A 14,983-nucleotide genomic window follows, 5' to 3' on the forward strand; every position below is an offset into this window, starting at 1 on the left:
AGATCTGTTCCTTTTGAAGTTTTATTTTCCTAATGTCATTGTGAATACTAGACACTTGTCTTTTAAAATCATCTACTTTGGAAGATGGATTTTGGATCTGGCTAGATAAAGCCTCTAACTCACTCATCTTTACTTATATCTGACTATCAATGTCTTTAGTCAGTTTGTATGATAATGTACAATTAATATACAAAGTTTTCCAATCATGTAGGCATTTTCAAAGTTTTTTTATACAAGTATCAAGATTAACTAAGACATTCTTTATATTCTAACAGATGGTTCTAAACAAGTTAGCATCATGGGAAATTAGAGTCTTTGCCTCTACAACATTCAAAAAATTAGTAAGCTCTTCATCAAATAATTTTAACACTTCTTGTGCTCTCTATTCAGGATCTGGTTCAGTGTGTTGTACTACCAAGGTACTGCTCAATCTATCAATTACTTCCATTAAATTTTTCTCTAAACTTTGCATTGTCATGTTCTTCTATATAAGTTTGGATAGCAATGAGATAAGATCTATTTGATCATCATCATCAATAGCTAAACTAGAAAGAGAGAGTAGAGTGGATGAACTAGATGGTTTAGTACCATCCTTCCTCTATTTCTTTGTTGCTTCTTTTGTTCTTCTCTCTTCTTCTTCTTTCGTTTCCTTTTCTTCTCTTTCTCTCTTCTCTTCCAATCTCTTCTTTTCATCTTCCTTAGTTTTCTTTTACATCTCTTCTTTTGCAATTATTCTCTTTTCCTCCTCTTCCTTTCTTTTCTTTTCTTCCTCAAGCAATTTCTGCTTCGCTTCCTCTATTTTCTTCTTTTATTTTTCAAGTAGCCTTTTCTCTTCTTCAATCTTTCTCAATTTATCCTCAATATCCTTGGTGTCTAGTTCATTAGGTTAGGAGCCACCAAATGTATTGGTGTCTTCAATTTTAATGGTAACATTGGTTTGATCAATTTGCATGGTGTCACTACTCACTGATACTTCCAAGGTTCTAGGAGCTAGAGGAGATGTTGTCTTTGACTTTGTCATCATTTGACTGATTATTGTTGGAGTCTCACTTCTTAGCTTATCCTTTTCACCAACCATGAGTAGAAATGGTCTCAATTTATTCCTCAAGTATGGTGCAAGGTTATTCAATAGCCTTTTAATTTCTTCTTCATCATTATTCTTGCAAACAATTCTAAGCATGGACTTCCAAAGTTCTAGATCTTCTTTGTTGGAAATATTCAAGACTATGCTAGGTTATTGAGAGGGGAGGGGTGAATTAATAACCTCTAAAACTTTATCCTTTTTAGTGCTTTATAGCAATATTCCTATTTTCATTTATTGATCTAATTGCATACATGAGAAACTAAAAACATAAAACATTCATAACACTTGAACACAATAATTTGGTGACCAGAAATCTTACAAATAGAAAGTAAAACTAGGGTGAGGATGAAATCCACAAAACTTCAATACTACAACATAAAGTTGTCCTATTAAGGTTTACATTGATCACTTCTGATGACCTACCCTATTAGGAGCAATTAGGACTACTAGTTCTACCTTGTTGAAGGATTTACAAATACACAATAAAGTATGCACTTGGTAAAGAGATTTTGAGAAAGACTATTAAGTCTACCTTGTTAAAGGATTTAGATTGATTCACCTGTTATAATGAAATAGTAGATCTCTAACTTACAATTGAATTGTTGATAGAGGTTCTTTGAAGTATTGATCACCTTTTGTGATGGATATGTCTCTATTGCTCCTTTTCTAATATGGCCTTCAATATATATACTTTATCTATTGCTTGATCTCATTCGCATTCTTGCACACTTATGTTCATGAATTACATTTTTTTACACACATTGGATATGATAAAATACATTATATATATACCAATCTAATTTTAAAAATTACAAAGTCAGCCATTATACAAGTTAACATCAATATTACAAAGTTGGCCCATATGAAGACACTCAAGTTCTGAAGACTAACTTGGTGAAGTTTTGATACTTGGTGCCCACTATCATTACTCAGCATCATCATGCACTCAGTAGAAGTAGAAGCTTGGTCCATACTAGTCACCTAAGTGTAGTCTCAAACTTGATCTACACTAGTGACTCTGTAGATACCGTGATACATGTCATAAACTAAACCACTCAGTAAAAACTAATCATCATACAACTCAGTTAACACTAGCTTCATATTCCATAAACTGCTAGCTCAATAGAAACTATAGCTCAATAGAAACTACAAAGCTCGGTAACCACTCGAGTGCTTGGGTTGAACTGCTAGACTTCACACTACCTAATTCTACTCACTTTGAGCTATTACACTTCACACTAACTGAATTTCCTTGGTAACCACTAGAATGCTCAATGGCTAGTGGAATTAGTCTAGAAGACTTGATAGAAACTATAGAGCTCAGTGGCTACTGAATTACATGGAAAATACTGTAGATTGTTCCATGAGATTAGTAGCCATACAAAATCTAAATAAGTGTGTGTCACTAATAAAAAACTTGATTGATATGTCAACACTTCTTCTCTTGTAGGAGCCTTCTTCTGAATGAGTCTCTCATAGACTTTCTAGTTTATTATACTCTCAATATCCTTCAATTTCAAATTATTTTCTACAATGTATCTCATAGTAGATATATCAATCTAATATTTCTCAAAATTATTATACAAATTGCAAAACTTGTTCAATTGAACAAAATTAACTTCACTAGCAATAGTTGTACTAATCTTTTCTATCTTTGGCTTCTAGGGTTGTCGAGCTTTGTCTGTTTCTTGCTTAGATGGAGTCATTTTTTTGCTTGTTTGGTCTCATGTCCCTCATCTTTTCCATCATTGGAATCAATTATCAATAATTTTTTCTATCTCTTTCCTAGCCTGGTGGCCTATTGTGACTCTCTTTGTCTTAGTAGACACTGCTTCCACTAGTATTTTAGACTTTCTCTTTCGCTCACTAGGCTGAACATTAGACACTGTTGCATACAGAATGCTCTATTCCAAAGATGTCTCAACAACTGATATTGACAAAGTTTGAATGTTTAGTATTCCTTGCTTCATTGTTTTTCTTATAGCCTTAGATTCACTCTCTGTCATTTCGGCCTCTAATAGTGCCTTCTTCAATATAGACTCTACCTTCTTGTGTGATGCCTTCTCCAACGTTGCTTGATGAGCTGATTGTGTGATCTCATCATATCTACCAAATCTATACTCTACTTTGTCTCTATCTAAATTCAGCAACAAATCAATATAACCAACTACTATACCATCATTTAATTCATAGCTCAAGGGATTGAGATATATTTCTTGAGGTTCCACTGCTTGAATATAAGTATGATCTGTATCAACCAAAATACAAATGTCCTCCTTAAATCTGTCCATAATTGCAGGTACAATTCTAAATATCTACTTCATTTCATTCTAAAATGTCCTCATTATCAATTTTCCACTATCTAATATCTTACTATAGGATGCCTTCTACATACCTCTGTAATCTTCTCCATTGTTCATCTGTCACTACTTATGATGTCTATGATTGATAGATAAGGAAATATTTTAAGTACATGAAAGACTATGTGGTTGATCAATGAATGGAATCTAAATAGACTATTCTTTGTCCTTTTGATCTTTTCTAGTTTCTCTAAGAGTTGCATTCTTAGTATTTCACTAAGATTCACTTGTTCTTTCTCTACACATCTCTTATATGTTATATAAATGAATCCCACTAAAAGTTCGTCAACCTTAGAACTTGTACAAACAGAATAAATAATAATTCTACTTAAAAATCTTATATCATCTTGCTTGATGGTGCTTATCATCATAGCCTTTCCATTATACACTACTTTAGTATAACTTTCAACTTTCTTCTTCACCAATTTCTCACCTATAGGTACACTGCCTTGTTTACTAAGACTAATTGTCTCATGAATAAGGTCTGTAGAAATATCAACTACATTATCTTGCATCCATAATTTACCATCATGTATCCTACTTAATATGACCTATGTCCACTCATTTGTGTCTAACTCATGGTGGAAGTGATATTTAAACAAGTCTAATTCCCTTAAATGTTCAACTCTGGGCTTCACAGTCATGTCATGATTGAAAACTAATTCCATATCTTTGTTCATGAATTCACTACCAGTCAATTCAAACTTACTATTCAAATAACTTCCTACATCTTGAAGATATGCTATGTTGTTCTGAGTGATAGACAACACTGAGCTAGGGTTTCCTTCAGTAGGTTTTAAAGAAAAAAATCTTTAACTTAGGTCTATCTTCATTCTCAACACTATGCGCTATTGACATATCCATGATTCTATCAATTATAAACTTTTTACCGAACAAATTTGTGAAAAATGATAAAATACCTCTTTCTGAAAATAGGATTTTCTTTGAAATCACTCTAACAAGTCACTTTTGAGTGTTTTTTTCTTTGGATGTGTTTGCAATGAAGTGAAAATCAATTCTATACTCTATTTTTTCCATCAACTTGAACTTGCATTAATTGCATACTTTACAAACACAAAAATGCTATCAATTATGTTCTGTAGTTAAATAATTGCTCAAGATCATATGTCTGATCTTTAGATGTCACCTAAGGTTTACTATAGCCTCCTTTCATAATTACAAACCTCTACAAGACTTCTCATCATGAAATTTACTGCAAAAACATACTTTCCATCTTTAGCCTTTACTGTAATACCAATAACTCTGATTTTATAGTTTTAATCAACAATACCTCAGAGTCCTTTTGATGCCATTCACCGTGTCATCCAACTCAAGCACCTTAGCCTCCAGTTTGTAAAATGTAGCCATGTCAATCAATGATCTCCTAATAGGACTCTACTTCTCAGCATAATCAAAGGTTAAATTCCATGGTTGATATCATTTTATTGGGAAGAATTTAAAATATACTTGAGGTCCTTATCAAAAAGATAGTAGGTATAAAAAAAATCTTGTGTGAATACTAAAAAACATTTTTTTACCATACTCAAGATGCACTAGAATTATTACATCAAAAAAACTATTTCTCTGAGTGTAGGTTAACATATTTTCTCCTTTAGATATTTCTTTGTATTCCGCTCTAATGCCTAATTAATAGAAAATGATCATTCTCAATAGTCATAAATTCTTAATTGCGATGTCAAGACTTCCCTCTAAATTGAAGGTACATCTCCCTTATGTGTGTAATATGCAATGAATTTTTTTGGGTTCTTACTTAATATGGGTGTTCTCTTGACATGAGAGAAGAAGAGGTGATAAAAATTTCTTCCATACCTATAAAAGTTTAAGGCACAAAATTGGTCTACAACTGAATTAAATCTCTCCCATGACTCTGAATGGGTTTAACCCTTGAATCTTTTCCCTAATTTAACATGTAACTACAATGTTGTTAAACACATGATCTACTCAATATGATTGATTAAGTTCTAAACATGCAACTAAAATGATGAAAGAAATATAATTGAATTGTAGTAACACTCATATTACTATTAAACCAAGATTTGAAGAAAGATTCTATTATGCTTCAAATTTGGTGTCATTAATTTAATTTTCATTCATTCACCACATGAAAAAAAAAAAAGATACTTAAACTAATTGAAAAAAAAGGTTTGATACAAATCTCAAGATTCACTTAGTTGTCTCACCAATAGGGGAAAAATTTACACCAAATTTTGTTATCCTTTTTATTAAATTTCAAAAAGATATATATAGGCCATTCAACTTCTCACCATTAGATAATTCTAATCTTAGAGAAGAAAAAAAAGGGGCAAGAAGAGACATTTTCTGATTTTTGCAAGGGAATGATTACATAATTAAGAAGTTGAATCATCACCATCCCCTTTTCCCTTTTCCTATTTTTTCTGATAGTCTTTCATGGTGGCATGAATTGCATCTAGGTTGTTCATGTTGGGATTGAGAATTTTGTTGGAGAGAATTACCTAGTAATCATGATCTTGTTCCATCTTGGTGAGAGCATTCAACCTTGTTTTTGTCTTCTCTACAGCCTTGGCTACCATCCCATATAAAGCAGTAAGCTTGTAAAGTTTGGAGGCCCAAAAATTGGAGGGATGCACTAAGTCTTCAATTTAGCCTTTGTATGAATTCTTCAGGTGCTCAATGTTGACAACCTCCCTGATTTTACTAGAATAAAACTCTATGTATAGACCACCACCTACTCATACATTTTTTATGTCAGAATATATAGTCCATTGATATAATTGAGAGAAGGGATGAATCAGTTATCCAACTATTATCAAAATTATCATCCTTAAGAAAACTTAACCATATAAGTAATATAAATTGAAACCACAATGAGATACTCATACACAATAATAGTAGATATATTAACTAGGGAAACCCTTGATTAGAGGGAAAATCCCAGTGGGGATGGTACTCACAAGATGGTGTACTAATATGAATATTTCTAGTTAGATGATGGACCCTATTAGGAGTCTATGAATATATTTATATATTTAGTACATATGAGTCCCTATTAGGAAACTTTGAATCCCTATTAGGAGATTCCAAACCTATTAGGAGTTGTGCCAACCCTATTACGAGTTGTGCCAATCCTATGAGGAGTTGTGGAAAATAGTTGGACCCACTACCAGAAACAACTTCAAGGGAGAAACCAATGAACCCAGTGTCCAAATGATCTTTGTATTATTCCTTGTAGAATAATAGAATTGTATTGTATTATTCCTTTCTCTTTCTCTATCCTACCAATTAGACTTCTGATCCTTCTAATCCTATAACTAGATCATAGATATTGCATCCAATAATCCCTTGGATGACTTACATGCATTCCTCAAGCACTCTTCTCCTTTTCACACTTCGCACTTTATAAAAAAATGGACATTACTTACAATCAAGGAAAACATGTTTCCTTTATGCCATATCTTCAAAATAATTCCTTGAATCAGCCTTAAGGCTTTCCTAATTAATTGTAATAAGATAATTAATCAATTTCAATTACAATAGCATTTGTGGTTCACAATTTACAAAAAACTTCACATGTGCAATACTAGGGCCTATGCATTCACTAACATCATCAACTGACTATGTTTACTCATTGCCTAAATGTGCATCTTCTCACTACATATGGGATGTAAGATAGTAGACAAATATCAGGAACTTCTTTCCTAGTACTATGTCTCTAAATTACTCTCTGAAAATTAGCTAAAACTTATTTATGTCTTTCACTTATACTCTATGCACTTGACCATGTCATCACAATATAGTGTAGAATATGTCCATGACTATACATCACTAGACAATCAAACTATTGTCCATACCATTAAGATCTTTGTCTTCTACTTACCTAGGTTTTATAGAAACCATGCTATTGTGACATCAATGACAAACACAGTCATGAATGCAACATGTCAATACTCTCCAATGCTTGGGATACTTCACCAATATAGTATCATCAACATTCACAGTAATAGTTTATTTTTTATGAAGGGTGCTCCCCTCGATACCATGATAGAAAACAAATAGAGAACAACCAAATTGAGAAAACAAAATATGGGCTTCTTACTATCACCACAAATGTGGAATTACAAAATTATAATACATAAACTCGCATGCACACATTCCCTATAATAGTATGCAAGATAGAGCTATGACTATCACCTAGAACTACCCAAGGCAACCTACGAACCTTCTTTATATAGGTACTTTTTGTAACCAAGAAAGGCTATAGATACTAAGCCCTAACCCCTAAGGCTGAAAAACCTTATATTATATTATTTCATTACACTTTATTACATTATATTGACTCAAGATAGTTTAAAATTTTCATTTTCAGATGGATCCACTTCTAGAGACCATAAATAGAAAATTGTTGACCTAATGGGCTATTATAGCCCCATTCCAGAATCCTCAACTAGCGATCTACAATAATTAATTACAAATCCATCCATTAGTCAAGGTTTTGCCTCGTTTTAGAGCCATTTAGGCCTTCATTTCTAAACCTAAAGTTTGGATAGCAAAAGTTCATGCCAAAAATCTATAGTAACTGCACCAATACATATGTTATGACAATAAACTCAACTGGAAGGTTGATATGTCTATGATGAACCTCCACATATGACATTAGAGTAATTTGAGCATATAATACCAACTTACTAAAATTAGCAAGCTCCCTCAAATAAAAACTTTATACAAGAATAGCCCTTATTAAAAATACAAAATATGGATAGCTAGAAATATAAATATTTTTTGGTGATGCAAGATTTCCCTTAAACCCAAGATGCTCCTACATCAAACTCTTGAGCTAATTTAAGAAGTGATCTTGTCACGACTTAGGTGCTTAGAGGAAAACCAAGATGGTTAACATCCTCCCATGCTAGCCATGATGAATCTTCATTTTCCTCCCTTTTGATTTGACCAAATACTCTTCATATGTTATGTTCCTTGTGCTTTTGCCCTCACAACTATCTAATATCTCCTCAATCTCTTATGTAGCTAAAGTAGATGTCAAAATATTCAACCATGCTTTTACAACTATATGTCCATCACCTCTATTGTAATATTTTCACAAACTTAAAATGTTAAACACTAATGAAATATCTAGTTCAGTGGGTAACACTACTTCATAAGAATTTTTAGAATCATTTTTTTTCACTATCTTGCATGGTCCAAACTTCTTCATTTTCAGCTTATTAATGTACCAACTAGAAATCTTTCCTTCCTAAAATAAACCATGACTTCATCTCCAACATTAAATTTCTTATACCTCATTTTTACATCTACCTTATCTTTATAGTGTGTATTCATCTTTGTAATATATTTCCTTGCCTCCTCATGGATGTTCTTCAAATATTCAACAAAATAGTCTACTTTAGAACTACTTATCTCTCCTTTATCCAACTACCTCAATTTAGAAGTGTTTCTAGGACTGCTACTATATACAATATAGAATCATGATTCACCAATACTCTAATTAACAAAATTCTTATATTAAAATTCTACCTATGGTAAAATTAGATCCCAATATTTTGGTTTATCTCCAACCAAGCATCTCAAAAATTATCCAAATGTTGGTTCACAGCTTTTGTTTGTCCATCAATCTGTTGATGATGAGATGAACCAAAATTCAAATCTATCTTCAATTTCTTCTACAATGTACACTAGAAATACCCAACAAACTTGGTATCTCAATCATAAATAATACTCTTTGGTAGATCATGGAGTCTCACCACTTCTTTGGAAAAAAAAAAAACTCCCCAACATGAATAGCATCGCTAGTCTTCTTGTAGGGAATAAAATCTATCATTTTTTGAAAATTAGTTAACCATCACAAATATAAAATCATTTCCACATTGTTTCCTTGGTAAACCAAGAAAAAAATCCATGCTGACATTTTCTTGTGGCTTCTCAAGTACAAGTAATGGTGGATACAACCCTATATTATTCTTTATTCCTTTCACCATCTAACATACTCTGCAATACTACATGAACTTCTTCACATATTGTTGTAATTGTATCCAATAATAATTATTGCCAACCAAAGAAATGGTTTTATCTCTACCAAAGTGTCCAACCAATCCTCCTCTATGCTTCTCCTTGATGAGATTCTCTGTCATGAAACTTTTGGGAATGTGATGTAGGAGCATCCTGGGTGTAAGGGCAATCTTGCATTACCCAAAAATATTTTTATTTTTAGTCTTTTCTATTTTAATAAAGAATAGTAGACAGGGTGGTTACTATTTATGGGAACTCAATATTTTTAGTAAGTTTGTTATATGAACTTAGAATGTTCTCATTTTCTATAGGAAGGTTCATTTTAGAGATATAAGACTGCCATAAAAATCTCATTGCTCTAGCTTAAGTATCAAAGAAGTTATTGCAAATTTTTGATGGAAATTTTTGCAGAAAAATATTCAAGCTCACTGTTGGAGGCCTTAGAGTACCTGGATGAGGTCCAAAAACTTGACAGAAGGGCAACTAGCATAGTTTTGAGCCTATAGATAAAGAGCTAGTGTTTCTAAAAAGTGGTTATAATAGCCAATTAGAGAAATGGTTTGTGAATTCTAGCCTTTTGAAGTTGGACTACCTAAATTTTTTAAAATAATTGTCAACGATGTATTTGACCGACTCTATATGTTTTGTTAGGGTCTATCAGCCCTAGGTATTCAGTTTGAGCATCTAGAACCTTCCCAGATGGCATAAAATTTCTTATTTAAGATACACTTGAACATTGTCTAGAATAGCTCGAGGTGATAGTTTGCAGCTTGTCTTACAAATTATTGTATTGAAGGTACCCATGTGAGTTAGCATTTTGTACTTATAAATTATGTAATTCCACATTTGCGACGCAAATAAGAAGTCCATATTTTGATCTTGCATTTGTTTTTGTTTCTTTATATTATGAGTTTATGGTATTAAGGGAAACCCCTGCATCAAGTGGTATCAGAGCTAGAGTTTTTGAGCATGTGGACAGATTGTTGATTATGAGGTAGCTTGCACCAAGATTGTGGTTTGGGTTGAGTGAGTAGATAGATCACTTATTGTGATGCAATTTGCACGAGGGTTTCAGCAAAAGTGCAAAAATGCCTCCATGAAGAGAGCATGGTGGAAGAGTTGTAGGTGTTAAACCTGAGGGTTTTCAAGCCCTCAAAAGGCAAATGCAAGCATTGAAAGAACAAATGTGAAGAGGAATAAATCTTCCTGTAAGAGATGAAAGTGAGGATGAGGGAAAAGTAGAAGAAAATGTCGAAGCAGAGGTAGTTCTAAATCCAGAGGAAGGGAGGCTTTTTAGGGCCATCTCCAAGATTGAAAAAATACCTAAGTTTTGGGTTCCCACATTTTTAGGAAATCTTAACCTAGAGGAGCTAATCAATTGAATCAATGAACTGGAGGAGGACTTTGAGTATGAAGATATTGATGATTCTAATAGGGTCAAGTTTGTGAAGGCAAAACTGAAGGGACATGTGAAGATCTAGTGGTAGGAGGTTCATTTGGAAAGAAATAGAAAGGGAGAGGAAAAAATCACTAGATGGAATCAAAATGAAAGATAAATTGAAGCAAAAATTCATTATTGTGGATTATGAGCTTGATTTGTTGAAGAAGATGCAAGGGTTGAAGCAACTAGGAAAATCTATTCAAGAGTATATTGAAGAGTTCTACTAAGTTCTCATTAAAACTGGCCATGTAGAAGTTGATAAGGAGAAAGTCACTCATTATGTTAATGGCTTAAGGCCTAGCATTAGGACAAGCTGAGTCTAGTTTGAATGAGTAGTTTGAGGAGGCATACCAGTTTTCCAAAAGGGTTGAAACGAAACTCAGCAAGAAGTTTGATAATAAGTATAGTGGAAGAAGTCGTTGTGGAAGATCTAGGGGACAATCTTATGGTGGTTGTAATGATGATCAAAGGATAGGATGACGCTAGAAGTGGTAGTCAAAACTAGAGGGGAAATAATTCCAAACATTTCCATGATTAGAACAATAGAGATCAGAGAGCAAGAGGTAGAGGAAAAGGATCTAGAAGAGGAGGCTTCCATAGGAAATTTGTTCACTACAAAGAAGAAGGGCATAGAGCATTTGAAAGTACCTAGTGCCAAGGAAGGATAGATCAAATAAAAAAGGCTAAGTAAGAGTTGCACATTTTGATCAAGATGCTAAATCCTCACATTTTGAAGATGCTGAAAGAGGAGAAGTCCTAGTCAACCAAAGAGTCTTGTTGAATGGTAAGAATGAACCTAAACAAAGAAAGAGCTTGTTTCACACAAGTAGCAGATGTGAAGATAAGTGTTGTGATGTGATCATTGATGGTGGAAGTACTAAAAATCTAGTGTCAGAAATGATGGTCACCAAGTTGAAGCTAAAGAGAAAAAAACATCTGTGTCCATATCATATTGCTTGGGTGCAAGATGACCACAAGGTCATGGTCAATGAACAATGCTCAATAAAGTTCAAGATTGGAAGCTACCAGGATGAGGTACTATGTGATATCATACCTATGGACATATGTCATATGTTGTTGTGTAGGTTGTGGCAGTTTGATAGGCATGTTGTACATGATGGGTAGAAAATACCTACACTATAACTAAGGATGGAATGAAACATAAGTTGAATCCATTGAAGGATAAAGAAGAAAAGGTATTTAGTGCTACCAGAATATGTTTTGTTGATGGAAAAAAATTTCTTAAAGGTATGAAGCATGAACATATGTGTTTTTCTATAATTCCTAAAGATAGTAAAGAAGAAGTAGAGGAGTTACCTGGAGAAGTTGTAGACATGTTGGGGAATTTTTTGATATTGTAATAGATAATGTACCTGATGGATTGCTCCTAGTGCAGAAGATTGGTCACCAGATGGATTTGGTTCTAGGAGCCAGTTTGCCAAAAAAGGTAGTGCATAGAATGACACTAGCAAAAAGTGAAGAGTTGAACGAGCAAGTTCATGAGTGATTTCAGAAGGGGTTGATTAGAGAGAGTTTGAGTCCATGTGCTATACCAACAATGTTAGCACCAAAGAAGAATGGAGAATGGAGGATGTCTACAGATTCTTGCACTATCAACAAGATCACCATCAAGTAGAGGTTTCCTTTACTAGGGATGGATGATATTATGGACTATTTGAGTGGAGCTAAGTATTTCACAAAGATAGATCTGAAGAGTGGGTAACATCAAATTCATATCAGAGAAGGTGATGAGTGAAATATTTCTTTCAAGATAAGGGAAGGACTATATGAGTGGTTGGTCATGCCTTTTGGGCTAACCAGTGCACCAAGTACTTTCATGAGGCTCATGAATGAGGTACTAAAGGAGTTTACAAGTAAGTTTTTCATTATTTACCTAGATGATATATTGATCTTTAGTGAAATTTTGGAGGATCATTTGATCATATTCACAAGGTGTTTAATAAATTGAGGGAAGAAAAGTTGTTGATAAACCTGAAGAAGTGTACTTTTGTAATGAAGGAGTTGGTGTACCTAGGATTTATAGTCTCAGTAGAAGGTCTAAAAATGGATCCAAAGAAAGTGAAGGTTGTCCTTTAATGGCCTACTCCAAGGAGTACAATAAAGGTAAGATCTTTTCATAGACTAGCTAAATTTTATAGAAAGTTCATAAGAAGTTTTAGCAATATTGGTGGACCCTTGACTAAAACAATGAAAGAGGATATGAAATATTTTAAGTGGATTGTAGGAATAGATAAGAGTTTTAATCTATTGAAATACAAAGTTACTCAGCAGCCTATTTTAGCACTTCCTAATTTTAACAAGGTGTTTCAAGTAGACTGTGATGCTAGTGGTACTACAATAGGAGCTATTTTGACCCAAAAAGGTAGACCCGTTGCTTATTTTAGTGAGAAGTTGAATGATGCAAAAAGAGAATATTTTGTTTATGATCAAGAATTTTATGTTATAGTTCAAGCATTGAAGAAGTGGAGATACTATCTTCTTCCTAAGGAGTTTGTTTTGTATACTGATCATCAAGCTTTGCAATATTTTAATAGTCAAGGAAAATTGAACCAAAGGCATTTAAAGTGGGTTGAGTTTTTGTAGAGTTATACATTTTTTTTGAAACACGGGAGTGGGAAGTCTAACAAAGTTGAAAATGCTCTTAGTAGAAGACAATTTTTGTTGACAAAAATGCAATTAGAGGTGGTTGGGTTCAAGGAACTCAGTACTTTGTATCTAGATGATCCTAATTTTGGTGAAGCATGGAAGGCTTGTACAGAACCTATCACACTTGATAGGAAAAAGAAGTTGGATTTCATGATCGAGGATAATATGTTGTTCAAAGGAAGCTAGTTTTGCATTCTCAGAAGTTCAATGAGAGAGAATCTCATCAAGGAGAAACATAGTGGAGGATTGGCTAGACATTTTGGCAGAGATAAAACTATAGCTTTGGTGGCTAAAAATTATTACTGGCCACAATTGCAGCAAGATGTGATGAAGTTTGTACAAATTTTTTGAGTATGTCAGATGGCAAAAGGACTAAAGCAGAATACAGGGTTGTATCAGCCATTACTTGTACCAAATAAGTTGTGGGAGGATGTCAGCATGGATTTTGTTCTTGGATTACCAAGGACACAGTGTGGGCATGATTCTATTTTTGTGGTGGTTGACACATTCTATTCCTTGCAAGAAGACTAGTGATGTTGTTCATGTAGCCAAGTTGTTTTTTAGAGAAGTAGTGAGATTACATTGTTTGCCAAAGAGGATAGTTTCAAATGGAGATACCAAATTTGTTGTTTATTTTTGGCATACATTATGGTAGAAGTCAAAGATAGATTTGAAGTTTATTTCATCACATCATTCACAAACTAATGGACAAAAAGAAGTCATGAATCACAGTTTGGGAAACTTGTTCAGATGCTTGGTTGGAGATAAACCAAAAGGATGGGATATAATTTTACCACAAGAAGAATTTACATATAATAATTCTATCAATAGAAGTACTGGTAAATCACCATTCCAGATTGAATATGGGAGTAGTCCCAGAAATGCTTCTAAATTGAGATAGTTGGATAAAGGCAAGATAAGTAGTGCTGAAGCAGAATATTTTTCTAAACATTTGAAGAACATCCATGAGGAGGTGTAGAAGAACATCATAAAGATGAATACACGTATAAGGCTAAGGTAAATGTGAAAAGGAGGTATAAGGAATTTTAGATTGGAGATGAAGTCATAGTTCATTTGAGAAAGGAGTGTTTTCCAGTGGGTACATATAATAAGCTAAAGATGAAGAAGTTTGGACCATGCAAGATAGTGAAAAGGCATGATTCTACAAATGCGTATGAAGTGGAGTTGCCTACTGAATTGAATATTTCACTAGTATTTAATATTTTAGATTTGATAAAGTATTATGAAGGAGGTGATGGAGATGAAGTTGCAGAAGTGTAGTGGAGCATTCCAGTAGCTAGTTTAGCTACAAAGGAGATTGAGGAGATACTAGATAGTCATGTCAGAAAATGTACCAAAAATAGAACTTATGAGGAGTATCTGGTCAAATGAAAAGGGAGACCAATT

This window comes from Cupressus sempervirens, chromosome 3 (assembly GCF_028749045.1).
Source record: "Cupressus sempervirens isolate cs-2001-9-10 chromosome 3, ASM2874904v1, whole genome shotgun sequence".
In the NCBI taxonomy this organism is placed as follows: Eukaryota; Viridiplantae; Streptophyta; class Pinopsida; order Cupressales; family Cupressaceae; genus Cupressus; species Cupressus sempervirens.